The sequence below is a fragment of the Oryctolagus cuniculus genome, chromosome 3 (assembly GCF_051225735.1).
Source record: "Oryctolagus cuniculus isolate XC-2025 breed Fujian yellow rabbit chromosome 3, ASM5122573v1, whole genome shotgun sequence".
Taxonomy (NCBI): Eukaryota; Metazoa; Chordata; class Mammalia; order Lagomorpha; family Leporidae; genus Oryctolagus; species Oryctolagus cuniculus.
This window is the reverse complement of record NC_142869.1, coordinates 59,700,770-59,720,002: the sequence shown is the minus strand read 5'-3', so window position 1 is coordinate 59,720,002 and position 19,233 is coordinate 59,700,770. Positions and strand designations below refer to the sequence as shown.

Here is a 19,233-nt window from a genome sequence, read left to right as displayed (position 1 = left end):
AGCCTGGCTCGGCTCCAGCTGTTGTAAGGCATCTGTGGAGCGAGCTGGTGGACAAAAGATCTCTATCCGTCTCTCTCTTTGTGCCCCTCTCTCTCTCTCTGCCGTTCAAATAAACAAAAATTTAAAAAAATAACAATTGCAATTATAATGATGAGATTTTTTTAAGGATTAGAAATGTGGGAAACGTGTATATATAGTAAATGCTCAACAAATATCAGGTGTTATATCTACTTCTATTCTACTTGATTTAGAATTGTTGAATTCAATAAATTGACAAAAAGTATCCCTCTTAGTAGTTTTTTTGTCTGTTCTACTTAATATGACTGGTTTAATTCTGTAATTAATACACAGTTATTCTTAAGTGTTGAAATTTAACTGAAATGTGATCCCTGTTAAACATAAGAGTAGGAATAAGAGAGGGAAGAGATATATAATTTGGGACATGCTCAAGCTGACTTGCCCCAAATGGTAGAGTTAGAAACATACCAGGGGACTCCAATTTAATCCCATCAAGGTGGCATGTACCAATGCCATCTCACTAGTCCAAGTGATCAATTTCAGTTCACAATTGATCATAATGAAAGGACTGAGAGTCAAAGGGAGCACATAAACAAGTCTAGTACCTGCTAACACTAACCGATAGAATAAATAAAGGGGAGAGTGATCCAACATGGGAAGTGAGATACTCAGCAGACTCATAGAATGGCAGATGTCCTAAATAGCACTCTGGCCTCAGAATCAGCCCTAAAGGCATTCGGATCTGGCTGAAAAGCCCATGAGAGTATTTCAGGCATGGAAAGCCAAGACACTCTGGCAAAAGATCTCTGTGAGTGAGATCCCAGTGGAAAGAACAGGTCTTCAAAGAAGGAGGTACCTTTCTCTGAAGGGAGGAGAGAACCTCCACTTTGACTATGACCTTGTCTAAACAAGATAAGAATCGGAGAACTCAGAGGGCTTCCATAGCCTTGGGAACTCATGACTGGAGCATAGGGAGATTACTGATGCCATAGACAGGAGTGTCAATTGGTAAAGTCAACAACAGGAGTCACTGTGCACTTACTCCTCATGTAGGATCTCTGTCCTTAATGTGCTGTGCATTGAGATTTAATGCTATAACGAGTACTCAAACAATATATTTCACTTTGTGTTTCTATGTGGGTGTAAACTGTTGAAATCTTTACTTAATGCATACTAAACTGATCCTCTGTAAAAAAAAAAAAAAAATTATGAACTCCCAACTTTACTCTCACTGGGTTTAAACATGACAATAGGTCTGATCTGATTTCATCATCATTTAAAAAAAATCATCTATTATTCCTCACTTTATGTTTCTGTGTGGGAGCAAACTGTTGAAATCCTTACTTAATGTATACTAAGCTGATCTTCTGTATATTAAGATAATCGAAAATGAATCTTGATGTGAATGGAAGGGGAGAGGGAGTGGGAAAGGGGAGGGCTGTGGCTGGGAGGAACGGTATGGGGGGAAGCCATTGTAATCCATAAATCGTACTTTGGAAATTTATATTCATTAAATAAAAGTTTAAAAAAAAAGTCTTCCAAATGATACTGATTACCAGTATAGAAAATTTTTCATGTTTTTGTGTCTTAACAAAAGGGCTGTGAGCCTATAGAAGAAAAGAACACTGTTTGTCTTGCAGTTTATCCCTTGTCTCTGGCCCCTGGGATGGGGAGTTTTGTCATCAAAAGGAAAATAAATACATGGTAACCTTTATATTTCTTGGACTTCCTGTTTCTCCTTCACAAACGTACTTTCATATGTAAAAAATTAAAGCAATGCAAAAGAATTCAACCCCTGATGAAAACTAGACATGGGATCAAAAGTGTGAAGGAATTAAAATCAAAATCCTGAAACACAGCACTTACAAAGTGGCCGAGAAGTTTGTACCCTTTTGACATTCATGGCTTGCTTGCTCCAGTCCTGATTTGTTAGATAAGCACAGGGCAATTACCCCATCTACCGTCTAGCCCTCACAGTCTCTGTGGATTACCATAGATGGTAATAGTGGCTCAGGTGTCATTTCATAAAAATGAAAAAAACAAATTGATTTTGTTTTTCTGCACTGCCACCACCAAAAAGCAGTCCGTATGCCTTTCATTAGTAGAGCTGTGTATATAATTTACACATAAAGCTATCGTAGACTTATCATCCTAGACAGTATGCCTGGGGATAATGTGGAAATTATGCTCTTCTGTGTAACTGGGAAGGTCTCCAAGATGAGTGCCATTTCTTGGAACAGCAGAATTCTTTTCTCACATGAGCTACATGACAGGAGTGTTACACAGCTCACCCATGGATGCTGGCAGCCAAGTGACACCCAAACAGAGTTCTGCTTCTGTGTGGTGTAATTGGAAATCCCTGCAGTGCAATGCTTTTCAACGTGCACAATGATCTAAATTAATGTCTCACTTCTACTCAGGAAGAGCTGGGCTGCCAATGACTTCATTCTTTTTCTTTTAGGAGAGACATACAATTCATCTTAGAGAAAATATTAATGAATGATTTTGCACGTCTGTTTTGTGCAGGGAAGATGTGTTTTGTGCTGTACTGTTCCTTTTTTTTTTTTTTTTTAGACAGAGAGAAAGGTCTTCCTTCCATTGGTTCACCCCCCAAATGGCTGCTGCGGCCAGCATGCTGCACTGATCCAAAGCCAGGAGCCAGGTGCTTCCTCCTGGTCTCCCATGCGGGTGCAGGGCCCGAGCATTGCCTTCCCAGGCCACAGCTGAGAGCTGGACTGGAAGAGGAGCAACCGGGACAGAATCCGGTGCCCCAACTGGGACTAGAACCCAGGGTGCAGGCGCCACAGGTGGAGGATTAGCTAAGTGAGCCATGGCACAGGCCTGTGCTGTTCCTTTTTTTTTGTTGTTTCCTATTTAATCCTTTGAGATGTGTGAGTTTATGTATATTTGGAACTATTGTGTGTGTGTGTGTGTGTGTGTGTGTGTGTGTGTGTGTTTGTGTGAATTTGTTCGGTTGCTGTGAAGTTATGAGGAAGGTGCCTTGTTGGCATATAAACCACTTCTACATATAAATCATGGTTGTTTAGTGGCTAAAATATGGAAGACCTCTCTGAGGCAGCAGTCAGTCATCAGGCCAAAGGTTTTAGGATTGTTACTATCTATTTCAGGCATGGAAAGCCAAGACACTCTGGCAAAAAAAAAAAAAAAAAAAAAAATGACCTAAATGAAAGATCTCTGTGAGTGAGATCCCAGTGGAAAGAATGTGTCATCAAAGAAGGAGGTACCTTTCTCTGAAGGGAGGAGAGAACTTCCATTCTGACTACAACATTGCCTAAATATGATCAGAGTCGATGAACTCAAAAGGCTTCCATAACCTTGAACTCATGACAAGAGCCTAGGGGGATTACTGATGCCATAAACAAGGGTGTCAATTTGTTAAGTCAACAACAGGAGTCACTGTGCACTTACTCCTCATGTAGGATCTCTGTCTTTAATGTGCTGGACATTGTGATTTAATGCTATAACCAGTACTCAAACAGTATTTTTCACTTTGTGTTTCTATGTGGGTGCAAACTGTTGAAATCTTTACTTAATATATACTAAACTGATCTTCTGTATATAAAGAGAATTGAAAATGAATCTTGATGTGAATGGAAGGGGAGAGGGAGCGGGAAAGGGGATGGTTGCGGGTGGGAGGGAAGTTATGGGGGGGAAGCCATTGTACTCCATAAGCTGTACTTTGGAAATTTATATTCATTAAATAAAAGTTAAAAAAAAGGATTGTTACTATCAATTACTTAACAATAAGTTACTATCAATTGTTTTTGACATAACTAATGTTTTTTAAATAACTAACTGTTACTATTTTTGCCTGTGACTTTCAACTTCCTGGATGTATTTTTCTTTCTTTCAAAAGTGTCATTATTCTTTGGTCCAATTTCTCATAAATGATCATTTGCCTATGATATTTTCATAATAAAAATGCATTTCAATGGTAGTTCTTTCATTTGGTTCATTTTCAGTAGTGTATGTTTTTACTGTAACACCAAACAAGGGCTTCTTCTGGTCAGAAATAAAACTGTTTATTCATTTATTTTTAATTAATTTGTTTAAAGATCTTTTGATTTATTTGAAAGAGTTACAGGGAGAAGAAGGAGAGACAGAGAGGTCTTGACCTGCTTGTTCCCTCCCCAGGTGGCTGCCGTGGTCAGGGCGGAGCCTGCCCGTCAGTAACCAGGAGCTTCATCTGGATTCTCCCATGTGGGTGGCAGAAGCCCAAGCACTTGAGCCGTTTTCTGCTGCTTTTCCTAGGCTGTTAGCAGGGAGCTGGATTGGAAGTGGAAATGAACTGATGCCCATATGGGATGCAGGAGTTAAGGGTGGCAGATTTACCCAGTACTCTGCAATGCCAGCCCCTGTACTGATCATTTAGAAATTGGAATTTTATATTCCCTTATGAATTCAAATGTACACAGAATCCTTTTCACCACAAGTAGCCTTGACTTGAGTCCTTTTAGGACACTTCGAAAGGAAAATGGCTTTCTATGAAAACTGCGCCTGGACAATGAAAGAGAGGATTTATGTCCTAGGAAACACCAAGTCTTCCTTCATCACTTGCAAAGACTCTAGTTCACCTGCCCTAATTAATCCACATTTTCCTTCTAGAACCCCAGCAACAAGCTCTTCACTGGCTTCTCCACACTCACTCTGACCACCCCTGAACAGTTCTTCACAGGTAGAATCCACATCCCAACACATCCACCCCTTCCTCTGCTCAAAACCGTCCACTTACTCATGCTTAAAATTCTCCCATAGTTTTCTTTTGTTCTTAGCATTGGAGAACAAGCCCTTTAACATGGCTTGAAGGGCTGGGCTTATTCTCCCAGTCTTGTTTCACTTACCTTTTCCTTCTCAAGTCTAAAAGTCCAATCTCACCTCTTTCTTTCAGGCTTTTTTTTTTTTTTTTTTTTTTTGACAGGCAGAGTGGACAGTGAGAGAAAGAGACAGAGAGAAAGGTCTTCCTTTGCCGTTGGTTCACCCTCCAATGGCCGCCGCGGCCAGCCTGCTGCAGCCAGCACACCGTGCTGATCCGATGGCAGGAGCCAGGTACTTATCCTGGTCTCCCATGGGGTGCACGGCCCAAGCACTGGGCCATCCTCCACTGCACTCTCTGGCCACAGCAGAGAGCTGGCCTGGAAGAGGAGCAACCGGGACAGAATCCAGCGCCCCAACTGGGACTAGAACCTGGTGTGCTGGCGCCGCAAGGCGGAGGATTAGCCTAGTGAGCCGCGGCGCCAGCTCTTTCAGGCTTTTAACATCACTTTCCCTCCTTGGCCATGTCTACTTTCTTGCACTCAAGCACAGCTGTTCGCTTCTTTTCCCCTGTTAACTGCACAAACCTTTATCTAATAGCAACGTCATGGTGACTTCCTCAGCAGCCAGGACTCGAACTGGCACCCATATGGGATGCCGACACTGTAGGCGACAGCTTTCCTTGTTATGCTTCAGTGCCGGCCTCCTAACTTATTACATGAAAAAAGAGATTGCTTTTTTTTTTTTTTGCTTAATTTTGTATTCCACTACATATTACAGGGCTTGTAATATAGTGAGGGTTCCCTAAGTACTTGTTTTTTGGTTAGATGAATGAAGAAATGAAGTCCTATGGCAAGAATTTGGAATAAACCTTTGCTAAGGCTGTTATGATTAAGACTAGTAAATATGGGCCGGTGCCGCGGCTCAGTAGGCTAATCCTCTGCCTTGCGGCGCCGGCACACCGGGTTCTAGTCCCGGTCGGGGCGCCGGATTCTGTCCCGGTTGCCCCTCTTCCAGGCCAGCTCTCTGCTGTGGCCAGGGAGTGCAGTGGAGGATGGCCCAAGTGCTTGGGCCCTGCACCCCATGGGAGACCAGGATAAGTACCTGGCTCCTGCCTTCGGATAGGCGCGGTGCGCCGGCTGCAGCGGCTGCAGCGTGCCGGCCGCGGCGGCCATTGGAGGGTGAACCAACGGCAAAGGAAGACCTTTCTCTCTGTCTCTCTCTCACTATCCACTCTGCCTGTCAAAAAAAAAAAAAATAAATAAAAATAGGTGATTTGTTCATTAATTTCACTTGACAGAGGGGTCACTTTGATTTCATCTAAATGGGCTTCCCAGAGTGAGTGCCTGACTCGGGGAAGAGGATGAATCTGAGGTGGAGTCCGGTCCTGTTGGTCTTCACAAATAAGGTTTGGGAGTGATCAGCGAGCCTGTGATGCCCATGTGAGGAGATGCACAGTCGTCTGTGACAGCAGACACTGGATAGCTGGATGGTGGGGTGGGTTCCTCCCCTGTGCCCAACTGCACTCAGTTCTGAACCTGTGAAGGCTCACTTGCATTCACAGCAGATCTCTGAGGAGTAGGTACTATTAGTACCCACCATTACGTAGGTGAGGAACCTGAGACAGTTTTGGTTAAGCTGCTTACACCAGGTCACAGAGTCAGTAAAGCTGAGTGATTCATAGTAGACTAGAACCTAGGTCCTTTATTGGCTTGTTAAATTGGCTAGTTGTCAGTGAGTTTACAAATAAAACACAAAGTACTCCAAAGACATGTCAGTAAATAAAAGAGACTTTTTTCTTACTTAAAAACATCACCGGCATTTTTGTGTTTTATCTGACAATTAGGAAAAGGAGATGGCCATTTTGGGTTTTGTCTAATAAGCGGGAGTAGGAGATGAATAGTTTTTATTTTTTAATTTTTATTAATATAAAGAGAACAGATTTCATGATTACACAGATATGGTTCTATTTCATGATTACACAGATATGGTTCTATGAAGATAACTACAGTTCCTCCTCTCCCAAACCTCCTCCTTCCCTCCATTACTTTCTTTCCATTTTTTTTAGAAGAGGTTTTTTTAAAATTTATTTATTTATTTATTTTATTTGAAAGGCACAGTTGCAGAGAAAGAGAGACAGTGCTTCCATCCACTAGTTCACTCCCCAAAAGGCTACATGGCCAGGGCTTGGGTACCCAGAAGTCAGGAGCCAGAAAATTCTTCCAGGTCTCCTACATAGATGCAGAGGCCTAAGGACATGGGCCATCTTCTGCTTTTTCTAGGCACATCAGCAGGGAGCTGGATTAGAAGTGGAATAGCTGGGACTCCAACCTGTGCCCATATGGGATGCTGGTGTTCTAGGCAGTGGCTTTACCTGCTACGCCACAATGCCAGTCCCTCTCTTTTAATTAATATTTGCAAAGGCAGAAGTTTATTCTATAATCACAGGCTAAAGTCACCACTAATCATAATAGTCAACAAGTACAAAGTAGGAAGACCACCGGTCCATAGGAGTATAAACAAGGGCTCATCATATCACAAAATGTCCGTTTCATTTCTATACTTCTTTTGTATTCTATATTAATTGCCACATATCAGAGGAAACATGACATTTGTCTTTTTTTTTTTTTTTAATAATTTCTGTTCATGTCATTTGCCCATTTCCTAACTGGATTGTTTGTTTTGTTGTTGAGTTTCTTTTCTTTTCTTTTTTTTTTTTTTTTTTTGACAGGCAGAGTGGACAGTGAGAGAGAGAGAGAAAGGTCTTCCTTTGCCGTTGGTTCACCCTCCAATGGCCGCTGCAGCCGGTGCACCGCGCCTATCCGAAGGCAGGAGCCAGGTGCTTATCCTGGTCTCCCATGGGGTGCAGGGCCTAAGGACTTGGGCCATCCTCCACTGCACTCCAGGGCCACAGCAGAGAGCTGGCCTAGAAGAGAAGCAACCGGGACAGAATCCGGCGCCCTGACCGGGACTAGAACCTGGTGTGCTGGCGCTGCAAGGCGGAGGATTAGCCTAGTGAGCCGTGGCACCAGCTGAGTTTCTTTTCTTTTAAAGATTTATTTATTTACTTGAAAGGCAGAGTTACAGAGAGGAAGAGAGAGAGATTTCTTCCATCAGCTGGTTCACTCCCCAGATGGCTATAATGGCCAGAGCTGGGTCGATTCAAAGATAGGAGCCAGGAGCTTCTTCTGAGTCTCGTACACTGGTGCAGGGGCCAAAGGACTTGGGCCATCTTCCACTGCTTTCCTCAGGCCATAGCAGAGACTTGGATTGGAAGTGAAGCTGCTGGGACTCAAACTAGCACCCATATGGGTTGCCAGCGCTGCAAGCGGTGGCCTTACCCACTAAGCCAGAGCGCTGGCCCCTGTTGCTGAATTTCTTGAACTCTTTATAGATCCTGGATATTGGTCCTTATCAGTTGCATAGTTTGCAAATATTTTCTTCTATTCCATCAGTTGCCTCTTCACTCTCCAGAGTGTGTCCTTTGCAGTGTAGAGGCTTCTTAGCTTGATATAATCCCGTTTTATTTTTGCTTTTATTGCCTTGCTTCTTGGGTCTTTTCCAATAAGTCTTCCCAAGCCAAAGTCTTGCAGGGTTTCCTCAGTAATTTGATGGTATCAGGTCTTAAATTTAGATCTTTGATCCACTCTGAGTTGATTTTGCTTAAGGTGTAAGATAAAGGTCTTGTTTTGTATTTCTGCACACATAGATCCAATTTTCCCAGCACCATTTGTTGAAGAGATTGTCCTTTCTCAGAGACTGATTTTAGCTCATTTGTCAAAGATTAATTTGTTGTAGATGTATGATTTAATTTCTGGGGTTTCTATTCTGTTCCATTGGTCTACATGTCCATTTTTCTGCCAGTACCATGCAGTTTTATTGTAACTGCCCTATAGTGTCTTGAAATCTAGTACTGTGATTCCTCCAGCTTTGTTTTTATTGTTTAAGATTGGTTTAACTATTCAGGATCTCTTATGTTTGCATATGAATTTCAACATTGTTTTTTCTACATCTGAGAAGAATGTTCTTGGTATTTTGATTGGGATCGCCTTGAATCTGTAAATTGCTTTGGGACGTAATGGTCATTTTGATTATATTAATTCTTCCAATTCCTGAATATGGAAAATTTTTCCATTTTATTGTGTGTCTTCTTGTTTTTTTCTTTAATGTCTTAGTTTTTTATTATAGAGATGTTTTACCTATTGGTTAAATTTCTGCCAAGGTATTTAAAAGTTTTTTGTAGCCATTGTGAATGGTACTGATCTTTAAAATAAGATTTGTTTGAAAGTCAGAACTACAGAGAGAGAGGGAGAGAGAGAGAGAGAGAGACAGAGAGAATTCTCCCATCTGCTGGTTCACTCCCCAGATGGACACAATAGTCAGGGCTGGGCCAGGCCCAAGCCAGGAGCAAAGAGCTGCACTTACGCCATTTTCTGCTGCTTTCCTGGGAACATTAGCAGGAGCTGGGTCAGAAGTGGAACAGCCAGGACTCAATCCAGTGCCAGTATGGGATGGTGGTGCTGCAGATGGTGACTTAACCCACTGTACCACAGCTTACCTGCAATGTATGGTACTGATCTTACAAGTTCTTTCCCAGCTATGGCATTGTCAGTGTACAGGAATTGATTTTTGTGTGTTGATTTTATGTTTTGCAACCTTACCATTTTATATTTTGCAATAGTCTCTTAGAGGAGTCTTTTGGTTACTCTATATAGGATCATGACATCGGCAGAGATAATTTGAGATATTACTTTACAATTTATATTCTTTTGATTTCTTTTTCTTGCCTAATGGCACTGGATAAAACTGGAGATTGAATCAGTAATAAAGACCCTCCCAAAAAAGAAAAACCCAGGACTTCATGGCTTCACTGCCAAATTCTACCAAGTCTTTAAAGTAGAACTAATTCTAATTATTCTCAAACTATTCAAAAATTTGAAACATGGAGATTTTAGGCAATTTACTTTCAAGATTATTATTGATAAATGAAGAACACTTATATTTAAGAAAAAATGCTGATGTTTTGTTTCCCTCAAATATAAATATCATGTGCATTAAACATTGCAAAAATATATAGTAAGAGTTAAAGTGGTAATATATTTTACTCTTTTTACCTAAAATGGTTTAAAGTTGTTTGAATCTATGCACTGAAATCTTAATACTGTTTTGGCATTCAAATGGATGTATTATCAATAATAATATGAATAGCTTACAGTGGTATTATCATTTTATAGTTTATTAGATTCTTTTGCTTACATGCTAAATTTAATCCTCTTGAATATTTCATAAGAGGAATTATCTTTATTTTAAAAAATTAAGGTTCTGGAGTCCTCGTGCCCTTGAATCCTTAGATTCCCTGACCATGATTTCAACCCAAAGGCCTTATTCTCACAGAGCCTCTCAATTACCCAGAAATTACTGGATATTGTGCTTCTATAATACAGATCTCTCTGGATAGGATTTTGGCTCTATTCAACATTTTCTAAAATATTTTATTTCAAAATATCCTATTTTGTTTGACTTCCACAATTCAATGAAAATAAGTTCTGATAAAAGTTTATATTAAAATTAATTAAACACATTTTGTCTAATGTAAAAAATACAACAAACTATTGTGTTTTGTTTTTCTTAGACTGAAGAAACTCACCTGTCAAGTTATAAACACACATACATAATTGGCTTATATATACTTTATATATAGACATTCGTTGTTGTTTTACAAGACTGAGAAAGAAGTAATATTACCAATATTTTCAGAGTTCATTAGTGTCATGATTTCTAGTAAAAAATAGATCTCAAACTGAGCTTAATGCTATTATTTTCTTATTGTTAGCTGCTGGGAATAACAATAAATTCAAAACATTTAAATAGATGTTAATATAAATAAAATGACATTTTTATGATAGGTCATATTATAAATGCACAGCTGATGGCTTTTTTAAGCATAATAATTATTGTCTTCAATTTTCTGAAAGTCTGTTTTCTAAAAGATGTTCTTTTTAATATTGTCTGTTTGCAACAAACCATTAAATCTTACATCAGTGTGACATTAGCTCAGAAAATGAGTGACAACAGAGCAGCTTGCCTGACCTCCAGGCCTCCACATTTCTCATCAGGTTTTGACTATTCCAGAATGTGTTTTATTGATATGCTACCATGTTGTCTCCTATTGTGGCTAGGAAGATGGGGAATTTATGTTCAGGTGGAAATAAGGTAAAGAAACAATTTAAATTTTTTCATGAAAACATCCCTAGATATAAAGTGATAAGCCAGGAATTGTATCAGTGGTTGCAGTTGGTTATCAAAATTGCCAGGTGCAATGTTCTTTTTCAGTTTTTAAATTTTTATTAATATAAAGATAACAGATTTCAGATATTTCAAAGGTGTGATTCTAAGAACATAACCATACTTCCTTCTCTCTTTCCCTCCCCCAGCCCCCATCCTTTCTTCCTTTCTTTTTTCTTTAATTTTTTCAAAAAGACATTTTCAATCTACTCTACAATCACAGACTTAATGTTTTTACACTTGGCGTTGAAAGTGCACGTGTCACAATCAATGTTTGGGTCATTTTGCAAAATACAGTAGTTTCTTTTTTTAAATAGTTTTGACCTTTTTAAAGAAATTTCATTAGCAACTCTAAAATAAGCATATACTTTGTTGTAATTGTCCCTTAGTGCAACAGAAAACTTCATTAAGAATACTGTCTTATTTTTTGTGTGTGCTTCACAATTCAACTGTAGAAAGCCCATGCTATTTGGGGAAGGAGAAGACCCAGACACGAAAGAAAACACATCTATGTGAGGGCATTTCCAAAAGTCCATGGAAAGTAGAATTCAAAGATTGATTTGTTTTGGTTCAAAACACATTAAAATCTACTCATGGTTTCTACATATTATGAATTTCCATGAAATTTTTTTTTAAGGATTAGTTTGTATATTTATATGTTGACTTGAAAGGCAGAGCTACAGAGATAGAGTGCCAGTTTGAATCCTGGTTCTCCTCTTCAGATCCAGTTTCCTGCTAATGCTCCAGGGAAGTTAGCAGAGGATGGCCCAGGTGCTGGGCCCATCGTCCATGTGGCAGACTCAGATGAGTTCCTGGCTCCTGCTTCAGCTTGGCCCACCCCTGCTGCTGTGATGATGTGAGGAGTGAACCAGCATAGAGAAGATCCCTACCACTCTGCCTTTCAGATAAGTGAGTTAAAGAAAGACTCCTTCCTTTCTTTTTGAAATGCTCGCATAGTTTTTGAGTAGTTAATACATTAAAATTATTGAAAGCCTAGAAAACATACTGATATATCTTGGAATTTTCCTCCCTTCCCTGCCCTCATGCTTGCATAACATACCATATGAAATAATTTAAAACAAAAAACCCTCATCTAGTTTTCTTGTGTACTTTTACAGAGATATTTTCCTCTTTGTTTCTTAACAACAAACCCAAACTACAAGTGGTAAAATACCATACATAGTTTGGTGTCCTGATTCTTTTTCCTAATAAGATGGTACGACTACAAGCTTATGGAGAGATGGCATTAAAAGATAATGTACATTTTCAAAGTGGGCATTTTGAAGCCCTCACATTTAATTTAAGCCATTTAAGCCGCCTTTCTGGGATTACTTGCTCATTGTTCGAGATCATCTCTTAGAAGGATTAGTTCTAGGGCTCTGCCTCTGGAAATTTCTGTAGTCTTCTTCAATGAACCAGGAAAGCAGGACGGTGGGCTCTGTGAGCCGAACAAGGCAATAAGAAGAGGGAGATATTAATATATTTAGATTTTGAGGAAGGATCCTTTCAATACACACTAATTGAACCCTTTGTGCCTCTGGTTAATGTCCCTCCTGGATTTTTTCAACTTTTATTAATAAATATAAATTTCCAAAGTACAACTTTTGAATTATAGCAGCTTTTCTCCCCATAACCTCCCTCCCACCTGCAACCATCCCATCTCCCACTCCCTCTCCCATCCCATTCTTCATCATGATTCATTTTCAATTATCTTTATATGCACAAGATCAACTTAGTATATACTATGTAAAGATTTCAACAGACTGCACACACAAAGACACACAAAGTATAGAGTATTGTTTTAGTGGTAGTTTTACCATTAATTCACATAGTACAACACATTAAGGATAGAGGTCCTGTGGGGAGCAACCGAGACTAGACTAAATTACTGGAACTAAGACTAATTCTATGCATCTGATCTCCCACAATATGGTGCTGAGAGACAGCAAACAACTTCTACACAGCTGCCTCACCAGTTCGACTGACGAGCTGCAGAAGCTGATCCTGCTCCTGATTGGAGGAGAGCAGCGTGCTCGGCATGTGGGCAGCAGAGCATGGATTGGTGGAAGAGGACTATAAAGGAAGAGAGAGACAACATGCACCAGGAACATCTGAGGAACATCTGAGCAACCCCTGAGAGAGCCGGCCGGCGGTGTGCCGCTCCTCCGTGGAAGCAGGGAAAGTGGCGGGGGTGCCCCCCTCCACGGGGGCCGGGGGGATGGCAGCAAACCCGGGAAGGGCCGGGCAAAAAGAACAGCACAGGGTCCGGTGTCGTTCCTCCGCAAATGGGCGAGCGACAAGGTCCTACATGGGGAACAGGTGCACAGTGACTCCCATGGTTGGTTTAGCAATTGACACTCTTATTTATGATGTCAGTAATCACCCGAGGCTCTTGTCATGAACTGCCAAGGCTATGGAAGCCTCTTGAGTTCACCAACACCTATCATCTTATTTAGACAAAGCCATATTCAAAGTGGAAATTCTCTCCTCCCTTTAGCGAAAGGTACGACCTTCTTTGATGGCCCGTTCTTTCCACTGGGATCTCACTCACAGAGATTTTTCAATTAGGTTTTTTTTCCCCCCAGAGTGTCTTGGCTTTCCATGCCTGCAAAACTCGCATGGGGCTTTTTAGTCAGATCCGAATGCCTTCAGGGCTGATTCTGAGGCCAGAGTGCTGTTTAGGGCATTTGCCATTCTATGAGTCTATGTGTATCCTGCTTCCCATGTAGGATCATTTTCTCCTTTAACAAGTAAGATGACATTGGTACATGCCACCTTGATGGGATTGAATTGGAATCTCCTGGGATATTTCTAGCTCTACCATTAGGGGTAAGTCTGAGTGAGCATATGCCGAACTGTACATCTCTTTCCTCTCTTATTCCCATTCTTATATTTAACAGGGATCACTTTTCAGAGAGAGAGAGAGAGAGAGAGATCTCTTCCAGTTTCACAGTGCAGGTGTAATGATTTGACATTCAAGAAAATCATAATCAAATTTGCCTTTAAGATGGATCTAAGAAAATCTTTGGTAAAACTGGTGTTCATCAAAGAGCCTAAATACCTGGGTATTGCCTGCCTGTTTTGTTGTATAAGTACCTGTCTTTTTTGAGAGAAATATTCTGGTTTATCTGGGTTGTTCTCATATATCCAGCTCATTAGCACATGTTTCCAGTGGAGGTTAGCACAGTTTCCTTTTACTATTGACAGAAAATAGAAGTTTAAACCTAATTTATACAATACAGAATTCACGTTCCTAACTAACATTAAAAGTGTGCTGTATAGAGAATTATTTAATATTTCTTAAATATTTATCCATTTAAAAAATCACAGACTGGTCATGAATACTGTTCAGATGGCTTTTAGTTATGTAAATTCTTTCTCTCCTGACTGTGTAATTACATGATGGACTGGTTCCTAGGGTATCATATACTTAACGTGAGTTTCTAAAAATGCTTTAATCATATAATTGCTAGTCTATCAAGTAGAAAATATAGGTCTGAGAGCACTATCATTATCTCATTATTTTCCACAAAAGACTGTGAAACACACTGAGGAGTTCATTATGAGGAAAATAAGAGTTTTCTATGGTGCCTAAATTTAAAGGGATTAAAGAAAAAAAAAAGAAATAGTAAAGAAAATGCCTATAGATGAAGAGTTTAAAGCCTAGCCAGGCAATTTTTCATGCATCTCTGTGAAAATAAGTCCAGACAAAGGAAGTAAATAGTGAAGACCAAACCAATGAAGCTAGTACATTACTTAATGAGTGACACTAAATGTAATAATTGATTCAGTAAATTCTGGGAGAAAGCATAATTGAAATGAGTCTAGTTGCATTGTTCCTGTGCTAGTTATTTTTGAGGGTACCGTGGTCAAGTGTAATCAAGATAATAATTTTTATTTACTTTATCTGCAGTCAGTAGGAAAAAGGGAAAATATGTAGAATGGAAAAGTGGTTAAATTATTTTTGTGTGCAGGCGCTGTGGCATAGTGAGTAAAGCCACCGTTTACAGTGCCGGCATCCCATGTGGGTGCCGGTTGGAGTCCCGACTGCTCCATTTCTGATCCAGCTCTTTGCTATGGCCTGGGAAAGCAGTAGAGGATAGCCCAGGTCCTTGGGCCCCTGTACCCACATGAGAGACCAGGAGGAAGCTCCTGGGTCCTGGCTTCGGATTGGCACAGCTCTGGCAGTTGCAGCTATCTGGGGAGTGAGCCAGTGCATGGAAAACCTACCTCTTTTTCTCTGCCTCTGCCTCTCTGTAACTCTGCCTTTCAAATAAATTAAATAAATCCTATTTTTTAAAAAGAAAGGCAGAGTTACAGAGAGATGTAGAGACAGAGGGAGGGACAAGGTGGGGGAGAGAGAGAGAGAGAGAGAGAAAGAGAGGGAGGGAGGTCTTCCATACACTGGTTCACTTTCCATTTGGCCACAATGACTGGAGCTGCCCCGATCTGAAGCCAGGAGCCAGGAGCTTCTTCCGGGTCTCCCACACGGGTGCAGATGCCCAAGGACTTGGGCACAGGATACTGCTTTCCCAGGCTATAGCAGAGAGCTGAATCAGAAGTGGAGCAGCTGAGACTCAACCCAGTGCCCGTATGGGATGCTGGCACTGCAGGCGGTAGCTTTACCCTCCGTGCCGCATAAGTGGTTAAATTAAGATTTAGTTCTACAGAACTCAAGTATTAAGTTTGTTTTTGATTCAGTGAATAGTCATGGATGGGAAAATCTATTTCCAACAAAGTCTACTGGAGCCCAGGATAAAACCACTCCATCTGTGGGTGTAGTGTAGAAAACACAAAGCGAGGCCCTTGTGGCGGCACAGGTAAAGCAGCCACCTGCAGTGCCAGCATCCCATGTGGGTGCTGCTTTCAGTCCTGGCTGCTGCACTTCTGGTCCAGCTCTCTGTTAATGTGCCTGGGAAAGCAGTGGAGCAGTGCTTGGGCCCTTGCACCCATGTTGGAGACCAGGAAAATCTCCTGGCTCCTGGCATTGGCCTGGCCCAGCCCCTGCTGTTGTGGCCATTTGGGGAGTGAACCAGCAGATGGAAGATTGATCTCTCTCTCTCTCTCTCTCCCTCCCTCCCTCCCTCTTCCTCTCCCTCCCCCCCTTCTCTCTTTAACTCTTTCAAATAAATAACATAAATCTTCAACACACAGACATACACATAGGTGGGGAAAGACAGAGATTCTATTTAATGTGTTACAGTTATAGCTCTGAGCAGAAGGAGGAATAACAAGGTAGGATGTTATAGCTATAAATAAATGAGTTGTACTGAAGGTGTTTCAAGATTGGATAATCTTTATTCTGTTATTGGATCCAGTTCAAGATCAGTGCATCCAGAAGGTTTATATTTTCATGTATTGAAAGCATTTTACTCCCATAAAATAGGAATTTTTTAAAAGATTTATTTTATTTATTTGAAAGTCAGAGTTACAGAGAGAGGTAGAGCGAAAAAAACCCAGGTGGCGGGGGCGGGGGGAAGAGATCGACATTGACATCCACATCGACATCTTCCGTGTGCTGGTATGCTCCCCAAATGACCGCAACGGCCAGAGCTGCACTGATCCGAAGCCAGGAGCTTCTTCCGGGTCTCCCATGTGGGTGCAGGGGCCCAAGGACTTGGGCCATCTTCTACTGCTTTTCCAGGCCATAGCAGAGAGCTGGATTGGAAGTGGAGCAGCTGGAACTTGAACCGGTGCCCATATGTGATGCTGGCACTGCAGGCTGCAGCTTTAACCCGCTGTGATGCAGCGCCGGCCTTGGAATTTCTTTCTTTCTTTTTTTTAAAGTTTTACTTTATTTATTTGAAAGGCAGAGTTACAGAGAGAGAGGGGGAGAGACAGAGAGAAATTTTCCATCCTCTGGCCTACTTCCCAAATGACCACAAGAGCTAGGGCTGGGCAAGGCTGAAGCCAGGAGCTTCTTCCACATCTCCCACATGGGTGCTTTAGGAATACTGAAATTTCAAGTGGGCATTATGGCACAATGTGTTAAATTGCTTCTTGGGATGCTCATGTCTCATACTGGAGGGCTGGTTCGAGTCCTGGCTACTCTGTGCTTCCTATTCCTCTTCAGGCTAATGTTCCTGGTAGGCAGCAGGTGGACCAAAGTGTATGGGTCCCTGATGCCATATGACAGAATCTGATGGAGTTCTCTGCTCTTAGCTTTGTCCTGGCCTCCCTCTGGCTGTTGTGGGCATTTGAATGGTGAATCTGTGGATTGGAAGATCTCCTACTCCTCCCCTTTCCTCTCCTCTCCTCCCCACCCCTTCCCTCCCCTTCCTTTCTTTTCCCTTCCCCTCTCTATTCCTTTCTCTTTCTGTCTGACATTTTGCCTTTCTAATAAGAATATTGAAGTTTGAATTACCCATGGATTATCATATTTTGAAATCAACATTCAGTAAAGCTAACTTAGAAGGTGATGCTCATTTTTAATCCACAGATGAATAACAGGAATGCAAATACACATATACTGAAACAATTTTGAGTTAACTATCCAAACATAGAATTTACAATTGTTTAAGCACTGTTTTCTTTTTAAATTAGATTGCGTATTTTTTCCAACCACTCTAATCCATTATTAACTGACCATCTAGTACCTATATAAGATCTTAGAAACAAGAAAACTAGAAAACAGACAATGTTTGAGTAAAATGCAGAAAAAACCTATTTAAAGTAAAAACTAAAACCAGAGAAACAGAACAATACGCTGTTTTTAAAACTATCCACAAAACAGAACTCATAAGAGATGTTCATATTAAGCAAAGACACAACACTAGAATGTAGGCAAGCAGCAGCTATGGCAATGAACATAAATAAAGTTGAATCAGACCTTACATTTGGATGATTTAGCTCAGCTTAATTTCAATGTATTAATTTTTTTCATACAAAATATTTATTGAATGTCTACTCTGTGCCAGGATATCTGCTAAGGCACTGTGGGTGATAAAATAACACATGGAGCAGGTTTAATGGTGCAGACGCTCCTTGGGCTATCTGAGTGCCTGCGTTTGAGTCCCAGCTCTGCTTCTGATTCCAGCTTCCTGCTAATGCACACCCTAGGAGGCAGCAGGGTGTGGCTCAGGTAGTTGAGGTTCCTGCCACCCACATGGGGCACCTGAACAGAGTTCCCAGCTCCCAGCTTGGACTTTGTTTAGCCCAGGCTGTTGTGGTCATTTGAATAATGAACCAGAGGATGGGAGATCTCTCTTTTGCTCTCTCTCTGTGTGTCTCTACCTTTTGAGTAAATAAAATAATTTCTTAAAAAGTGTATGAAATCCTTGCCCTCTAGAATGCAGGTGTGAAGCCAGCTACATACACAATAAAATGCAAGGGCGTGATGGCATCAGGTGTTAGAACTTCCAGGAGAAAGGAACTGTAGTGTCACCTGATAGTGTGTGGAGGGATGCAGTCTCAGAGAAGGCTGAAAGTTCTTAGAGATGAGACTCTTAAGAGTTAGGTATGCCAGAGGTAGAACAAGATATATATACCAAGCCTTGGAAGTGACCAACTTCATGGTGTGCGAGTTCTGTATTGTTGGCATGTAATCTGTGAGGTGGGAAGATGGGTAGGCAAGGGCCACATTGCAGAAGACATGGCTATGTGAAGATGCTTGGACATTTTTCTCAAAGACAATGGGCAATTGTTTGAGAGTCTCAAACCCGCAGTTTCCATTTATATGGGTTATGCTGCAATATGTGTAGAGGATGGGATTGAAAAACAGACAAAACAGTTATGGTCTAGGACATTCTAGAATTTTCTCACAGAGGATCTTCAGAAAATTAATAGAAAATTCTAAAAATACCTCTGTGCTTTTTGTGTGATAATTCTACTCTTATCTGTAGCCAGAGAAGTCTGTGGTGTCAAAATAGGGTATATGAATATGGATTGCTTGGAAAGAAAAACAATGAGGTTTCCCCAGCCTCCACTTGCAATCAGGGGTCAGTGGAAGCTGTATTCCCTGGAGACCATGTAGGTGAAAACTGCCTAGCAGCCATTGTGGAGACCAGCTTCCTTAGAAACGAAATGTGGATGTGAAGCACGCGTTTAGAAGCACTAATTAAAACAACTTGGCAACCCAGTTATTTTTATCAGAGGTTATTTATGTTTCTCATATCCATACTGAAGAAAGGGTAAATGTTCAGAGTGGTAAAATTAAGA

At 41.0% G+C, this 19,233-nt stretch overlaps 1 long non-coding RNA gene across 8 annotated transcripts in view; it reads left to right on the top strand.

Moving 5' to 3' along the window:
* Positions 1–19,233, top strand: part of LOC138848967 (uncharacterized) — a 217,875-nt gene that overhangs the window by 21,839 nt on the left and 176,803 nt on the right. For all 8 annotated transcript variants that reach the window (XR_016231486.1, XR_016231487.1, XR_016231491.1 and 5 more), the window contains exon 2: positions 11,799–11,985. This is a non-coding gene — a long non-coding RNA (uncharacterized LOC138848967). The remainder of the gene's footprint in view (positions 1–11,798; positions 11,986–19,233) is intronic.